The sequence below is a fragment of the Pleurodeles waltl genome, chromosome 2_1, assembly GCF_031143425.1.
Source record: "Pleurodeles waltl isolate 20211129_DDA chromosome 2_1, aPleWal1.hap1.20221129, whole genome shotgun sequence".
Classification (NCBI taxonomy): domain Eukaryota; kingdom Metazoa; phylum Chordata; class Amphibia; order Caudata; family Salamandridae; genus Pleurodeles; species Pleurodeles waltl.
In genome coordinates this window covers 216,567,264-216,585,197 of record NC_090438.1, presented here as the reverse complement: position 1 = coordinate 216,585,197, position 17,934 = coordinate 216,567,264, and positions in this window count along the sequence as shown.

The window sequence follows — 17,934 nt, the reverse complement described above, 5'->3', positions numbered from 1 at the left end:
CTGACTCCTTATCGGGCCCCTTCTGGGACCCGTGATCACCGGGGGCCCCCCGGGCCTCCACCGGCCCTCTCCAGGGGGGGGGCCCCGAGTCAGGGAAATCTTGTGGTTAAGGAGGGGGGCGCCACGCACCCCCTCCAAGCTGTGCACGGGCCCCTCTGGGGGCCCGCAAACTCCTGGGGTCTCCCGGGGCCTCCGTTGGCCCTTTCAGAGGGGGAGACCCCTTTTCGATGGCCTGGGCCCACGAGGGGGCCAACCAGAGAGCTGGCGGCAAGGGCAAGCCTCCGATGAGGCTGCTTCCCCGCTTGCACCGTTCGGGGAGAGCCCTCCGGGGCTGGAACAGGTGAGGGAGAGGCGTCCTCCTCTCCCTCCTGCTCGAACACAACGCCGGCACCAGTTCGGCCAGCCGGTGCCCCGGGGGCGCTCCTCGGAGCGATCCCTACCCCGGGGGCACCGCTAGGAGCAGGCTTGCTCCTCGTTACTTCTGAAGTGGTTTCCTCGCGCCCCAGGGCACGGAGCTGAGCGCGATCCTCGCGCTTCACAGAATTTACTTCCCCGGGCTGCGGCGGTGATTTTCATCAACGAAGCGCTTTTCACAGCGCTTAGGAAAATTATGCAGCCTGGGCTGCGGCGGTGATCTGGGCTCAAAATAAAGCGCTCTGCACAGCGCTAAGGCCAAATCTGACGCCCGGGCTGCGGCGGTGATCCTCTGCAGCAGCTTTAAGAAAGAGCGCTTTTCCTAAGCGCTAAGGCAATGCTGTAGGAGATCGGTGCAGGGGTCAGGGGCCACAGCACCCTGCCCCTGGGAACAATAATCAAGGAAAAGGTACAGGGCTGGTGGGCCCAGCTACAGGCCAGCACAAAGGATGCAGATGGTGGCAGTTCCTCCTAGTGACCAGGCAGGTCACAGGTCAGCACAGCAGCAGCAGTCCATGGCGGTTTCCTGGTGAGTCCATTCATCAGCGTTCTGTGTCCAGTTTCAAGTTCCAAGAATGTTCAAATTGTGGGGAAAATTCCCCTGTACTTATAGTCCTTTTTTTTACAGTGTTTTACAATGACAGGGAGAGGAGGTTCCAGCCAGTTACAACTGGTTCTGGGAGTGCCCCCTCTCTCCTTTCAGCACAGGCTCCAAACATCAGTGGGGGGTTAACGACCCTATTGTGTGAGGCCAGGGCACAGCCTTTACAAATGTAGGTGTGCCCCGCCTCTCCCTTCTCTCAGCCCAGGGAGACTATTCAGTATGTAGATGCACCTCAGTGACACCTCCACCCTCCCTGTGTACAGGCTGTCTGAAAAGTATGCACAAAGCCCCAACTGTCACTCTGCCCAGACGTGGATTGGAGTCAAGCTGCAAAACACCAGAATCATAAGCACAGATAAATGCGCACTTTCTAGAAGTGGCATTTCTGTGATAGTAATAAAAAATACACCCACACCAGTAAGCAGTATTTATTATCACCATCACAACCATACCAAACACGCCTACGCTAGCCCTCATAAATCAGACAATACCCCTACACATAAGGCAGAGCATTTCTAATGCAATCCTATGAGAAGGCAGCACTCACAGCAGTGAGACACCAAGTTAGGCTGTTTGTCACTACCAGGACAGGCCATGCAATATGGCACATGTCCTGCCTTTCTACATACATGGCACCCTGCCCACAGGGCGTACTTTAGGGGTGACTTACATGTAGTAAAAGGGGAGTCCTGGGCCTGGCAAGTAAATTTAGATGCCAGGTCCCTGTGGCAGAAAACTGCGCACACAGGCCCGGCGCTAGCAGGCCTGAGACAGGTTTGAAAGTCTACTTCAGTGGGTGGCGCAAGCAGCGCTGCAGGCCCACTAGTAGTATTTAATTTACAGGCCCTGGGTATAGAGATACCACTGTACAAGGGACTTATAGGTAAATTAAATATGCCAATCAGGTATAAGCCAATCATACCAACTTTAGATGGGAGAGCACCTGCACTTTAACACTGGTCAGCAGTGATAAAGTGCTCAGAGTCCTAGAGCCAACAGCGAAAGGTCAGAAAAACCAGGAGGAAGGAGGCAAAAAGACTAGGGATGACCATGCGTATGGCCAAAAGTCCAACACAACCCCCTACCAGCCAAAATCCAGGGGAGAACAATCAATACCTTGATGTACTTTCCTGATTGGGGCGATAGAACAAGGACCCAGGCCCACAACAGCAGGGGCATGTTCCAGTTCTACGCCTTCCTGACTCCACTGGGATCTCTCTGTCAATGCGTCCCCGGCAGCCTAGACCAACCCACGGGGATTCTCTAGCTGCCAATGGCCAGAACCAGGCCCCAGGCCATCTAGGAGCCTCTGGTCTCTGAAACCACAATGAGTGGGGGGCGGTAGCCCCAGGTGCAAAGCAACCTGTCTCCACTCCATTTCCGATCAGTTCAGGGGCTCTACCCTGCCACTGATCCACCAACCTAGGGTCCGCACCCATAGGTTCTACAGGGGCTAGAGGCGAGGCTCTCCTCCCTCTACCCCTCCTTCTAGGATCCCGCCCTCCTCTCCTAGGAGGGGTATCACCTGAATCCACACTTGCCAGGGTGCTGGGTACAGCAGCCCTGCACAACTTTCTCGCCAGCCCAGGATCACTACCTGGCGACTGACCACCCAACCTAGGGACGACACCCTTGGGTTGCACCGGGGTCCAGGGCGGGCTTCCCCCTCCCTGACCCCCACTTCCAGAGTCCTGCATCTCCCCACCTCGGGAGAAGCCACCAGAAGTTTCACACAGGGGGGTGAGCACACTAACCGCCCCCCCAACCAGGTCAGAGTTTACCCCCGGAACCTGTCTATCTAGTCCAGGGACGACACCCTTAGACTGGACCATTGCCCAGCGAACCAGGACTTCCTTGGGAGCACACCTACCCCCTACCAGATCAGAGCTTACCCCCTGAAGCTGGCAATCCAACCCAGAGTCACTACCCTGCGGTTGAACCACTGCCTGGCGCACCAGGACTTTCTGGGGAGCACACGTACTCCCCATCAGGTCAGAGTTTACCCCCTGAACCTGATCATCCAACCCAGAGTCACCACCCTGCGGTTGAATCATTGCCTGGCGCACCAGGACTTCCTGGGGGGCACACCTACCCCCCACCAGGGAAACACTTTCCCCAAGGGCCACACAAGAGTCTGGCTGGCGCAGGTCTCCTGACCTCTGCCCACCTGACAGAGTCTGGATTCCTCCCAGCCCAGAAATGGTCTCACCAAGGTCATTCCTGGGGGGCTCTGCTCTCAGAGCTGACCCCTGACCCTCCAGGTTCTCCACTGGGGCCCGCAGCCCCCTCTCAACCCTATGTCTGGATTTCCGCCTCCTCCGCTGTAGAGCGAGACTACCAGACACCAGGACCGGCGGAACGCTATCACCAGCCACCCGCCTAAATCCTAATGACAAAATGGGATCCTTCTGAACAGCTGGCCCTACGGCACAGGTTAGGCTCACCTCCTGGCGTTCACTCATGGAACCTTCAGGGGCCTCGGACGGTATCTTGGGCACCTTGGGCCTCAGCCCAGCCCCATTCCCTCTCCTCAGAGACGGGACATGGGGTCCCTCACCCATCCCAGTCCACTGGGACCTACCTAGGACACTCCATTCATTTCCCACCACACCTTGTTGGGAAACACCTAGACCACTCTCATTAGGAACACCCCCTAATGCCACACCAGACCCTCTGGTACGCAACCAGAAGTCTGCCTCCTTTGCAAGCTCCCTGGGGTCAGAGAGCTCACACACTGACAAGTGTTGGCGTAACTCTGAAAAACAACAACGAAACAGGTGCTCTCTGAGAATCAGATTAAACAGCCCTTCAAAATTGTTTACTGTGCTACCCTTCACCCATCCATCTAGTGCAATGCAGCAAGCCTCCACAAACTCCTCCCAAGACTGGTGGGACAGTTTCTTACCACCCCTAAACCTTTTTCTGTATTCCTCAGGGGAAAAACCATACTTCACAATCAGTGCGTTCTTCACAGCGGAGTACCCCTCCCTGTCACTCTCTTCTAGAGTCAGTAGGGCATCCCTCCCCTCCTCAGGAATAAAACTCCCTAGGCCAGTTCCCCAATCCTTCTCAGGGATCCTGCGCTCTACCAGAGCCTTCTCATATTCCTTTAACCACTGACGTATGTCACCCCCCTCTTGGAACCTAGGTACCAGATCTATGGGTATGTGAGGAACCTCTTTGCTACAGCACTGTACATTGCTGCCACCACTGGACTCCACCTGCAACGCTGGTGAGTCCAGAACCTTCAGACTGCGCTCTAGAGCGAGTCTTTCTCTGGCAAAGGCCCTCTCTGCCTCTGCCATTCTCTCCTGTACTAAGGCCTTCTCTACCTCAGCCCTTCTCTCCTCAACAGCTAGGCGCGCTAACTGCAACTTCAGGTCCCTCTCTTCCCGCCTATCTCTTAGCTCATCAGGCGTCATGGAATGAGAGGTAGCCCTGCTTCTTACACTGGACCCAGCAAGGGACTCCCTATCACTGGGGCCTTCCCTGTCAACTGGCGTCCCCAACCGGTCATTCTCACCCTCCTGATCAGTCTCTCTACCACTCTCTAGGGATGAGGTCTGGGAGCCCTCCCATTGGGAACCCTCGCTACACTCAGGATCCTCTGGGTACCCCCTACGCACACTCCCTCCCTGGGTAAATGTCACAAACCTTTCAAAGAAATTCAGAGATCTCCTGAGGTCCCCTTCTACAGGCAGCCCTCTCTCTCTACAGAACCCCTCTAATTCCCCCTGCGTGTAAAACGGCAGGTCCTCTAAATCAAAGGTAAGCCCCATCTTGAAAAGGTACAAATAACTCAACTGTGACAACCACAATACACAAGCGTGAGAACTGAAAACAGGAAAAATGACCAAAGAGAGAAAGTTAAGAGAAGCCAAACATGTGATGGTCTAAACGCAATCCTTGTAGTGAAATAATGAGTCACAATGGTATTGTGCAAGCGCAAGTCCTATCCCACCGCTGCCACCAATGTTAGAAATGGGGTTTCTGGTTGGCTAGGGTATGTACCTCAGCCAGGCAGAACTTACCCACTCTAGTCAGGGCAAGGGAGTTACACGTCCAAGATAACCCCTGCTCACCCCCTTGGTAGCTTGGCACGAGCAGTCAGGCTTAACCCGGAGGCAATGCGTAAAGCGTTTGCACAACACACACATACATGTGACGCAATATCCCCACCACAAAGGAAACACAACACCAGATTATATGAAAATACACTGTATTGTACACAACGTAATTATTAGACCAACATCACATAACAGTACTATCCTGCTACCTTAGCAGTTGTCAGAACACGTTACACATTAATTACTCTGCAAACTAGCAGTAGTCACACATAACACACAGGTTACTCAGTATTCTGCAACATAAGCAGTAGTCAGGAAACACGTAATTACATTAGAACACTTGTCATAAGGATATCATAAAACGCCCATAGTAGGAACATTAGAAAACCTATGGCAAGTTAAGCAAACATATTAGCAAGTCATGCCCATAAAAGGAACATGTGCACACATATGTAAACACATCATAGGACAGGCAGGCAATATAACATAATTACAAAGTCTGTAAAAAGAACTTTCAATCAACGTTACATTAGTCCCTTTTAAAGTACCTGAAAATGATGAAAAGGCACCTCCAGTGCCTAAAACGAATAATGGGGCCCCGGCGCTCCTTTGCGCAAAAACGGGGGCTTCCAAAACATTGCAGATAGAGAGGGGCGGCACGCACCCTCTCTGACTCCTTATCGGGCCCCTTCTGGGACCCGTGATCACCGGGGGCCCCCCGGGCCTCCACCGGCCCTCTCCAGGGGGGGGGCCCCGAGTCAGGGAAATCTTGTGGTTAAGGAGGGGGGCGCCACGCACCCCCTCCAAGCTGTGCACGGGCCCCTCTGGGGGCCCGCAAACTCCTGGGGTCTCCCGGGGCCTCCGTTGGCCCTTTCAGAGGGGGAGACCCCTTTTCGATGGCCTGGGCCCACGAGGGGGCCAACCAGAGAGCTGGCGGCAAGGGCAAGCCTCCGATGAGGCTGCTTCCCCGCTTGCACCGTTCGGGGAGAGCCCTCCGGGGCTGGAACAGGTGAGGGAGAGGCGTCCTCCTCTCCCTCCTGCTCGAACACAACGCCGGCACCAGTTCGGCCAGCCGGTGCCCCGGGGGCGCTCCTCGGAGCGATCCCTACCCCGGGGGCACCGCTAGGAGCAGGCTTGCTCCTCGTTACTTCTGAAGTGGTTTCCTCGCGCCCCAGGGCACGGAGCTGAGCGCGATCCTCGCGCTTCACAGAATTTACTTCCCCGGGCTGCGGCGGTGATTTTCATCAACGAAACGCTTTTCACAGCGCTTAGGAAAATTATGCAGCCTGGGCTGCGGCGGTGATCTGGGCTCAAAATAAAGCGCTCTGCACAGCGCTAAGGCCAAATCTGACGCCCGGGCTGCGGCGGTGATCCTCTGCAGCAGCTTTAAGAAAGAGCGCTTTTCCTAAGCGCTAAGGCAATGCTGTAGGAGATCGGTGCAGGGGTCAGGGGCCACAGCACCCTGCCCCTGGGAACAATAATCAAGGAAAAGGTACAGGGCTGGTGGGCCCAGCTACAGGCCAGCACAAAGGATGCAGATGGTGGCAGTTCCTCCTAGTGACCAGGCAGGTCACAGGTCAGCACAGCAGCAGCAGTCCATGGCGGTTTCCTGGTGAGTCCATTCATCAGCGTTCTGTGTCCAGTTTCAAGTTCCAAGAATGTTCAAATTGTGGGGAAAATTCCCCTGTACTTATAGTCCTTTTTTTTACAGTGTTTTACAATGACAGGGAGAGGAGGTTCCAGCCAGTTACAACTGGTTCTGGGAGTGCCCCCTCTCTCCTTTCAGCACAGGCTCCAAACATCAGTGGGGGGTTAACGACCCTATTGTGTGAGGCCAGGGCACAGCCTTTACAAATGTAGGTGTGCCCCGCCTCTCCCTTCTCTCAGCCCAGGGAGACTATTCAGTATGTAGATGCACCTCAGTGACACCTCCACCCTCCCTGTGTACAGGCTGTCTGAAAAGTATGCACAAAGCCCCAACTGTCACTCTGCCCAGACGTGGATTGGAGTCAAGCTGCAAAACACCAGAATCATAAGCACAGATAAATGCGCACTTTCTAGAAGTGGCATTTCTGTGATAGTAATAAAAAATACACCCACACCAGTAAGCAGTATTTATTATCACCATCACAACCATACCAAACACGCCTACGCTAGCCCTCATAAATCAGACAATACCCCTACACATAAGGCAGAGCATTTCTAATGCAATCCTATGAGAAGGCAGCACTCACAGCAGTGAGACACCAAGTTAGGCTGTTTGTCACTACCAGGACAGGCCATGCAATATGGCACATGTCCTGCCTTTCTACATACATGGCACCCTGCCCACAGGGCGTACTTTAGGGGTGACTTACATGTAGTAAAAGGGGAGTCCTGGGCCTGGCAAGTAAATTTAGATGCCAGGTCCCTGTGGCAGAAAACTGCGCACACAGGCCCTGCGCTAGCAGGCCTGAGACAGGTTTGAAAGTCTACTTCAGTGGGTGGCGCAAGCAGCGCTGCAGGCCCACTAGTAGTATTTAATTTACAGGCCCTGGGTATAGAGATACCACTGTACAAGGGACTTATAGGTAAATTAAATATGCCAATCAGGTATAAGCCAATCATACCAACTTTAGATGGGAGAGCACCTGCACTTTAACACTGGTCAGCAGTGATAAAGTGCTCAGAGTCCTAGAGCCAACAGCGAAAGGTCAGAAAAACCAGGAGGAAGGAGGCAAAAAGACTAGGGATGACCATGCGTATGGCCAAAAGTCCAACAAAACTGAAATCCTCCCTCTAACAAAATTTTGTTTTAAAGCATCGTTTGATGTCACTGGTTTTCACTGGAATTCTTCCAAGATTAAATATTTAGGCATTTGGTTCACTTCATCCATTACAAAGTCCATTAAAGTAAATATTTCAGAGGCATTAGAGAAAGTTGATAGATCAATTCTGGCTTGGAATCCCTTATTTTTATCGTGGTGGGGTCGTCTTGACTCCATTAAAATAATGATTTCTCCTAACGTTTTATATATCCTATCCATGATTCCGCTTCCTTTACCTGGTACCCTTTTTACACAATTGGACTCCAGATTGTCTAAATTCCTCTGGAACAATAAGAAATCTAGAATTTCTCTTAGTCATCTTCGCCATTCTAAACAGGAGGGAGGAGTCAATTTTCCTGATTTTAGAATGTATCACAAATCCTTTTGTTTGCGCCAAGCTTCTAGGTGGGTCTCCCTGTCAGAATCTAGGTTTACTCCATTATGGTTGGATATTGAGTGTTCTTTTCTTTTGCCTTTTTCCCCAAGTGAGGTGGTATCCTTTTCCTATAATATTTCACATATCTCCTCTCTGATTCTTAAACACACTTGTTCTCTTCTGCGTTCTCACTATTTACCTCCATCTGTTTCTCATTCCTCTTTTCTGAATTCCCTTATTTGGCATAATTGTCTTATCACTATTAATAAAAAACCCTTATTTTGGAAATCCTGGCAACAAAGAAATATAGTTGGGGTCAAAGATTTATTCTCCAATAATACTCCACTTTCTTTTTCACAATTCCAACTTCTATTTCATTGTCCCAATTCATTTATGCCTAAATATCTTCTTCTTATTAATATTATTCTTGATGTACTCTTTTCCTTGCCTTCCCCTTCTTCTTCTTCGAAATTACCCTTTTCTTTGGCCTTCTTTCTTATCTCGTATCCTAAGGCATCAAATATCTATAAACTTTTACAGTCTCCTGTTTTGACGCATCCTAAATCTAAAATTGAATCTCAATGGGAATTGGATTTGGGATGTACCTGGACTGTTTCCTTTTGGAATAAGGTGTGGCATCGATTTTATAAAATATCGAGATCAGCTTCTACCACACAGTCACTTTTCTTTCTTTATCACAGACTTTATTTTACCCCTTCTACTATAGCAAAATATTCTGTATCCTCCACTTCAAGTTGCTGGTCCTGCGATAGCCCAAAGGGAGATCTTATGCATATCCTTTTTGAATGTCCTCCTACTGTCTCTTTTTGTAGAAATGTTTGGTGTCAACTTACCTGCATTTTTCATTTGCAATCCCAATTATCTCAGCTGGTGCTTTTTTTAGGTAGTCTCTCTGCTGACATTGTTTCAGATGATGATAATTTAACATTGTTGGATCTCATGTTAGCTTTGGCTTTTCAACAAATTACTCTCAATTGGAAAAAATCATCCAATATTTCCTATAAAGCTTGTTGTAATAATGTTTGTCACTACCATAGACTAGATTTTGCTTTTACCTCTTTATACTGCCCTTCCATAAATAGAGATTTGTACTGGTTACCTTTGACTGATTATCTTAATGCTGTTGCTTGTAATTCTACTAATTGTACATTATCAGAGAATTTTAAGCCTCCATGAATTCTTTATTTTCTCTGTTCTAGAGTGAATTTTAATTTAGCTTACATTTATGCTTTTTTGAATATTACTTTTTTTATTTTATTTAACTGTTGAAGATCCAATGCATCTTTCACATTGTAAATGGTCTTGTTCCGTTTTCATTGTTTCTTCCCCTTTTCATACTTTTAAAATGTTAAACAGCTTTTACAATTCCTTTTAAAATGATACCATTATCAGTGTGACAGATATCTTGTATTGTTAGAATGTAACCCATATGTATTTTGATTTTAATAAAGCTGATTTACCTTTAAAAAAAAAGAGAGCAGGGGGAAGCTTTGAACTACCTTTCTCCTGTATAGGCTGCATTAATTGGTGTTGTTAGGGTTTTTGTTTTATTATATCACTCCTTCATTTGGTGCAAGAAGGTGGTTGTGCCACAATCATTCCATCACACTGTCTGGCATACAAGCACACTTTCTCCAAAATGTAATGTGGTAGATGTAGTATGTAGTTACCAAACCTTTAACATACCACAAATATTGAAGTGTTTTCAATATGCTAACAAAGCCAGTGCTGTCACTCTCTTTGAAGGTTGCTGCTTAATGCCTTTCGGGTTAAATGGTCTTCTGTCAAATATTGCTGAAAGAATATTGTGAGAAACAGATATTGTGTATTCCAAATATTGTGATGTCAAAACCATTGTAGCTCAGAATATTGCTTTAAAAAAAAACATGACTGTTTTTAAAAATATTGTTGTGCTAATATTGTTATAGATATCATTTTTAATTGCATTTTGTGTTTATTTAGGTTTTATTATATATATTTTTTAAACCTTTGCAGTTTTTAATAACAATTATGGCAACAGGATATTGGGTTTATAGGGAAATAGGGTTGGGAGTAATTTTACATTTTAAATTATTTCTGTTTGCTCTATTTCCATTTGTTTGTTAATTTTTCTTTTTCTTTCATTTACATGTTTGTGATGAATTCATTTTTATGAAATTTTATCTATCTTTTTGTTGTTTCTTAATTATATACAAAGCACATTTTATATGTATTTAGTTTTATATTTTTGAATATTTGATGCTACAATTGTTATATTTTCAAAATAATCAAACCACATATTTTTTTTTAAATTTGATAAAAAGATGTTGGTTCATCGATTATTTTATTTTGTATTCATTATTTTTTACTTTGGGATAGTTTGTTCATTTTTGTATAGCGTAACATGTTATAATTTCTTTAGACTTATTTTTAATAACATGGTTTAATCTAACTTCAATTATTAATTTGAAAGCTAAAATAAATATTTATACAGTACACTTAACATTCTGGTTCTAATCTCAATGTAGTTTTTTGTTCTGTGCAGTTTTTGTTTACATTACAATTAAAACTGATTTCAGTAATGTATTCTTCTTATTGTAATGGTTATTGTTAATTCCTATGATTATTTAAATTTGACATTTTAAAGTGGAGCATTTTCCTTAATGTCTCCACGTTTGGAGTGTGAATTAGTAAATTTGACCATGCCTCTAATTTTCAAAACTTTGCCCAGTTTGAAATGGGAATAGCAAATTTGAACCCCCTCTAAAGTCCCACTCCAGACTTAGGGCCTAATTGTGAGTTTGGCGGTCCATGGAAAGCCATGGTAGCGGTGACATTCCGACCGCCTCAACTTTGGCGGTCGGATCCCCGGATTACAAGTTTGGTGGTTGGACCGCCAGCAGACCACCGGCACCGCCATAGTCAGTGTGGTGAGGACCACGATGGTCCTGACCACAGTGGCCAGTGTTGGAGATCCCAGCATTGGGACTGCCATGGCCAATACGACCTGCAGGACTGCCAAGATTTAATTGGTGATCCCACCACCATGGAAAGGTTGGCAGTCAGGCAGGTAATGGGCCCAAAATAGTGGGCCCCAGGAGGGTATAGCCCCATGGAGTATGAGGCAAGGGTCAATGTGCCCCCTGAAAAATTTGGAGTTCGGGGGCACCCTGTGTCCTGTGCACGAGGTGGTGCATGGCCACAGCCCATCTGTAGTGCCGACAGGTAGGAATGCATGACCGGCAGGAGCTCTATCATACTGCCCCTGCATCCCCCACCAGTCAAGCCAGCCCTGTGGGGAACTCATAATCTGGCAGTCTTGGGACGGTCAGTCTGGCACCGTTTGAAAGACTGCCACCAGGGCGGTCCATTGGTCTGACCGCCAAACTTGTAATGAGGCCCTTAACTATTGTGGTTAGGTTTGGAGTGGGAAACGTAAATCTGAATCCCCCACCCCAAAGTCCAACAGTTTCGACAATGTAATTACATTTGGAATGAAAACAGTAGAATTGAACCCCCTGAAGTTTATCACTTTCTCTAACTTGATTATCTTTGGAATTCGAAAAGTGAAATTGAACCCCTTGAAGTAAAGCACTTTTTCCACTTTGGCTACATTCAAGGTGGAAGTAGTAAATCTAAACCTCTCCAAAATCCAACACTTTGCTGAATGTTAGAAAATTTGGAGTGGGAGTAGTAAGTTACACTTTCCCTAAATTATTAAACATTTTTCATTGTGTCTAAGGGCTGATTTAGAGTTTGGCGGAGGGGGTTACTTTGTCACCAAAGTGATAGATATCCTGCCTTCTGTATGGAACTTGTAATATGGCAGATGGGATATCCGTCACATTTGTGATAGGGGAATACAATATATGAAATCAAAACGCCATTGTTAATGTGTTACTGTTAGCGTGTAGATAATATTTGTTATTTCTTCTTTTTGTTTATGGTATTGTATTTTCAAGATTTTATAACAATACTTTTGTCACCAATAGTTATATGTTTCCTGTTTATGTATAAGGTCACTATATTTATGTTTATTATTTTTTAAAGATAAATGTGGTTGTAATTGTTTTCTCTGACTATACTGTCATACAACTATCTCATGTAAAATACCCAGGCATACTAGCACACTTTTCTCCTAGATTCATTATGGTGGATGTAAGTGTTATGTAGAGTCACTTGAGCTTTCTCGAAGGTAGTGAAATATTTGCCACATTTTGATGCAGCCAGTGTTTGGTATGTCTAGACATATGTTGCTGACAATCTTCCAACATCAATAGAGAGTAATACGTCTGGGTAAGGGTCCTTGGAAATGTCAATCTGTGTCTTTTAGATTAAGTACTACTGTTGGTGTGCATATCCATCCAAAGTGGGTCCTCAGCCATAAACTTCAAGATGGAACAAAAACAGGTGTGGGTGGGGAACATATTGCCTGGCAAGACCAGCAGACCTTTCTCGCAGATGAAATATAGTAGATTCAGTACGCAGTTATAGTGTTTTTTGTTTACGCATAAGTATTGAAGTGCACGCCATATGTTGACAAAGTTTGTGCTGTCTATCTCTTGACACGCATGTTTTTAGATAATTGTCCTTCACCAACAGAGTCACATGTTGATTTTGAGTGCTTAACAATGCTGCTCAATGTCATTTGGATTGAGTATTACATTGTCAGAGTGCAGGTGCATCCACAGGGGCACATATCCAAAACCTCTAAAAAGGAGCCAATCAAACTGGGGAGGGGAGCACAATGCCTCCTATACAAGCATATTTTTCACTCCAAGGCATTATGATAGATGGATTGCTTAGGGAGAGTGACTTAGGTTTATATGCAAGTTTGCAATGTCTGCCAGTGTTGACACAGGAACTGCTGTGTTCACCTAGACACATTTCTGGATAATTCCCCCTCATCAACACAGAGTAACAAGTCCTTTTGGGGGTGCCTGGAAATCATACTCTGTGTCTTTGAGGTTGATTACCACTGTTAGAGTGCCAGAGAATTTATAGGGACTCGCCTGCTAACAAATATAAGAACTAGCCAATCAAAACAGTGAGGGAAGCACACTGCATGGCATACAAGTACCAAGATACATTAACGTAGATGCAGTATGTAGCTATATGTTGATGCAGGTGAGGCTGTGAATCACTGGACATGTGTTTCTGGATTATTGTCCTTCATCAACAATGAGTAACATGCTGCTTAATGCTTTTCATGTTAACTGCTGCTCCCAAGGAAAAGGTGCATCCAAAAGGATTTGTCAGTCCAGTAATTCCAAGGAGGAGCCAATGAATATAGGGAGGTGACCACAAAGGTTGGCATACCACAGCACTTTTTTGTCCAGATGCATTATGGTAGATGCAGAACATTTTTAGAGTTACTTTAGCTCACAATTAGTGAAATGTTTGTCATATGTTAATCCATCCAGTGACGTATATCTCTGAACACGTGTATCTAGTTTTTTGTCCCTCATCAACAGAAAATAACATGTGGTGTGAAATGTTGCTCAATGTCTTTCAGGTTAGGTGCCATTCCTAATACTCAGGTACATCCACAGTAGCTTGTCAAACAGTAATAGCAAGAACAAGCCAATGAAAGGCACTAGAAAAGCACACAGCCTGGCATACCACCATACATTTTTCACTGATGCATTATGATAGATTCAATATATTGTTAGAGTCACCTTAACTTACTCACACATTTTCACCATAAGTCGATGACACCACTATTGTGTATCTTTGGAAAAGTGTTTCCAGATGGTTGTCCACCAACAAACTTTAGTTTGAGGGTACTTGGAAGTGCTGATCGATACCTGATAAATGTTTTCCAGGTTAAGTACCACTTATAGAGCTCAGATACACCCAGAGGGAATCATCAGCCAGTGATTCCAAGAAAGAGCCAAGCAAAGGTGGCAAGGGCATCACACTGCCTGGCATACTACCACACTTTTCTCCCAGAAGCATACTAGCAGATACAGTATGTACTTAGAGCCCCTTTAGCTTACTCACATTTATCAAAGTCTTCACCATGCACTGACCTACCCAGTGCTGTGTATCTCTGAGCACATGAGTTTTTGGACTATTGTCCTTCATCAACATTGTAGAATATGATTGTATTTTCTTTGATGTACCCCCAAATTGTTGCTCTATCTGATTGCTGGCTTCAGAGCTCTATGCACTTTACCATGCCAAATAGGAGTAATGTGCCTATGCTCCTCTTTTAAACATGTCAAAATTGACATAAAGCTGATTGGTGCATAAAAAGCCATAGTATATGGTATGGAAATACACCCTGGGCATGGAAAGTTAACAACTGGTGGACAGCTGCACCTATTGTGCTGTATACTATAGTGGCAGCAAAGACGGATTCAGGCCTACCCTGTGTAGCCTGAAATCAGCAGTGCTAACTCTCATGCAGAGACATGTCAAAATTACTATTTTTGGCAGATAAGAAAAAATGATTTTAAATATTAAGTAAGTCATCCCTAAGAACATCATGCTGCCCACAAGGTTGTGTGCATAGTATATAGGAGTGAAACGTGTGACATTAGAAATGCCATTTTCCCCAGTGACCGGGACCAAATTGCCATTGCCACTGGTAACTGGTACTTAGTGACTTATAGATTCTACACTTTATACTGTACCTTCTGCCCTACATGAGCTATAGGTTCCATTTAAAGATTTTTTTTTTGCATTTAATGAAAATTCAATTTAATGGAGAAGTCAGATTCAGATTTAATACATACAATCAATTGGGTTGAACTAAAAATGGGAAGACAGCCGGACCAGATGAGATTCCAGAAGAGCTATACAAAAATCTGAAGTCCGATTTGGTTCCTTTCTGGAAAGTCCTCTTCAACTACATTTATTTAGAAGATGGGGAGATTCTGCCTTTGTGGTATCAAGTCACTATTGGAATGAATGGGAAATCCAAGAAGGATCCATCTAATACAGACTCAGACAGACCCATCTCCCTGCTCAATTGAGATTATAAGGTCTTTGTAGGCATTATAGGTAAGAGATTAGCTAATGTCATAGGGTCTGTGATTCATCCAGATCAGAAAAGCTTTGATCCGGGGAGGCAGCTCCATGAGTTGACACACCTACTGAGCGGTGCAAATGATGTAGCAGAAACTACAAAGGGCCTGATTTAGAACTCGGCAGATAGAATACTCCTTCACAATGGTGACTGATATCCCTTCCACCGAAATCTAAATCCCATTCTATTTGAAGAGATTTAGATTTCTGTGGGCAGGATATCCATCAACATTGTGATAGAGTAACCTGTTTCCTGAGTTCTAAATTAGGATCTAAGAGTTCTTTGACAATAGCTACCATAGATGCTGCCAAAGATTTCAATTGAGTGAGCTGGGATTTTCTTTCGGAGGTGTTTAAGCTTTTGGCCTGAGTAGTTGGCTAATTGATGTAGTGTAACATTTGTACAGGTCACCTGCAGCCAGCATTTTATTTAATTGGAAAAAAAATATATACTTTATCTTACCATTTGTTGTTCCAGGGTCAGATGTCAAGATTGCACTTCATGCAGACAAGATTTATCTTGTATACAGGTAGTCCTGAATATTCGATTCCAAAATTAGAAGCCCATGCTGAAAGGTTTGGGGAAATCATGGGCTACTTAGTAAATTGAGATAAGACAGAGGTCATGTCCTGGGCAAACACAGATGGCAGTAAAGGGACTGTAGTAAAATATATGTTTTTGACCACTGACTTTGTGTTGCATCACTTTGCACCTGGATTAGTTGTCTAGTTTTCACCAGTTTCAGATTACATTTTGTATTCAGTTTAGCTGCCTATTGCCTTTATCGTAGTGTTAGATATTGCCAAGTTAAAGGCTGACTTTATTTTTTTTTACATTGTAAATTGTGCTTGTTTTAGTATTCTTTCTCACTGAAGAGCTAGGACATATTATGGAGGAGGTAGGCAGTCAGCACGATAAAAATGCACCAAACTGATGTTTTTTAGTGCAAGTGGGGAACAGTTTGGATTGGGGAGAGACAACTTCAGAAACTGGCCAGTTCCAACTTGTTTTTTTCAACTCTGACCTACATTAGCCTGCATGTTTGAATATTTCTTTTTTATGGGAGGGTTTTTTCCAAAAAGCCCTTCTCGGGTTCTTTAAGATATAAAAAGGTAGCCCTGCTCAGTAGCGGTGGGATTCCGAGATCTCGGTCAGGATTAGACATCGAATGCCTGACATTTGTCCCGTGGGGGTGGATATCTCTTTCTCTCAGTTGAACGGGGTCATCTTCTTGCTGGCATAAGAAAGATGAAGAGCTTGGCAGGCCCTTCGGTGATTAATTTTTACTTTATTTTTTGCTTTGCAATTATGATATAATATAACCACATATAGTTGCAGTGTACATTGCAGTTGAGAATCATTTTGGTATATTTTCCTTTCATTGCTGTGACTATTGTTAAACATGTGCTTTCAATCTACTAAACTCCTTCTTTAGGAACCTCGTGGTGAAATAATATTAAATGTCTTCTTTGAACTGAGAAGTGCATTCCAGAGATTTTTGTCAGCTTGGTCATTAGTGAAAGCAAAACAGGGACATAGAAGGGAAAAGACCTGCTTAGATACTTGGGGATATTGGTGATACAAAAGGTCTAATTATGAGTTTGGTGGTCTGATCGCTAGACCGCCATGTTGGCTGTCCCAAAAAGACCGCTGCACTGGTGGCCCTTAGCACGATGTATTATGATGTATATATGCAGAACTGCCACCCACCAAGCAAAAAAGGCAGACCACCGGCTGTGCGGAATTCTGCTATGTAGGTGGCCTGACTAACTGCAGAGCCTATTACAAACACACAGTGGCAACAGTGATCCCCCTGCGGTGGCAAGGCAACACCAGCCGACCACATTGGTCTGAACTCAGCATTGAAACAGACAAGTCCCTATTGGCTCAATACAAAAAAGACACAGCTGACACACATAGGCCCAGTGGACACACCTGCAAAGCAAACTATATAACTCACCCCTTCACACCCCACAATCCTTTGCATTTCCCCTGCACTCTAAAGAACACTGACTACCATTTCCTCATTTTTTAATAGATCTGGCACCCTGTAATTGTTTTCACCATCACATGTAAGACCCGGCACACACTTTTGTCCATTCACTCTCTATTGCACTTCCCGTATTAATCAGGTCCCTGTCACCCACTTTAGTTGTCCACCATGTCACATCCTAAAAATCCCTGTTTTTTCTGAAGATGAGTTGAGAGTCATGGTGGATGAACTGATAACAGTAGAGCCACAATTGTTTGGAGCCCAAGTCCAGCATACTTCTCTCAGTAGGAAAAGGGAAATGCGGCAAAGGATAGTCGACAGAGTGAATGCAGGCACTACCCTGTGTAGAAGGCTAGCTCTCTATGTAGTGTGCAAAACCAGGTACACTGTGCAGAGAGTCTGGGCAACCACATGTTGGTTTACAGAGTTGAAAACTAGACCACCTAATGCTTTAATTATTATGGTAGCTTGGGCGGGCAGTTAGGCCAATCTTGAAGAAGTGCAAAGCATTTGTTGTACTTACAGTATCAATAAAGCAAGGCACATTCTCAAAGGAATAACTAGTTTACAAAAATACTCCCAATTTAACAAAAAATTAAGACCAAGCTCATAGAAATGGGTAAGAACTTTTTAAGTTATG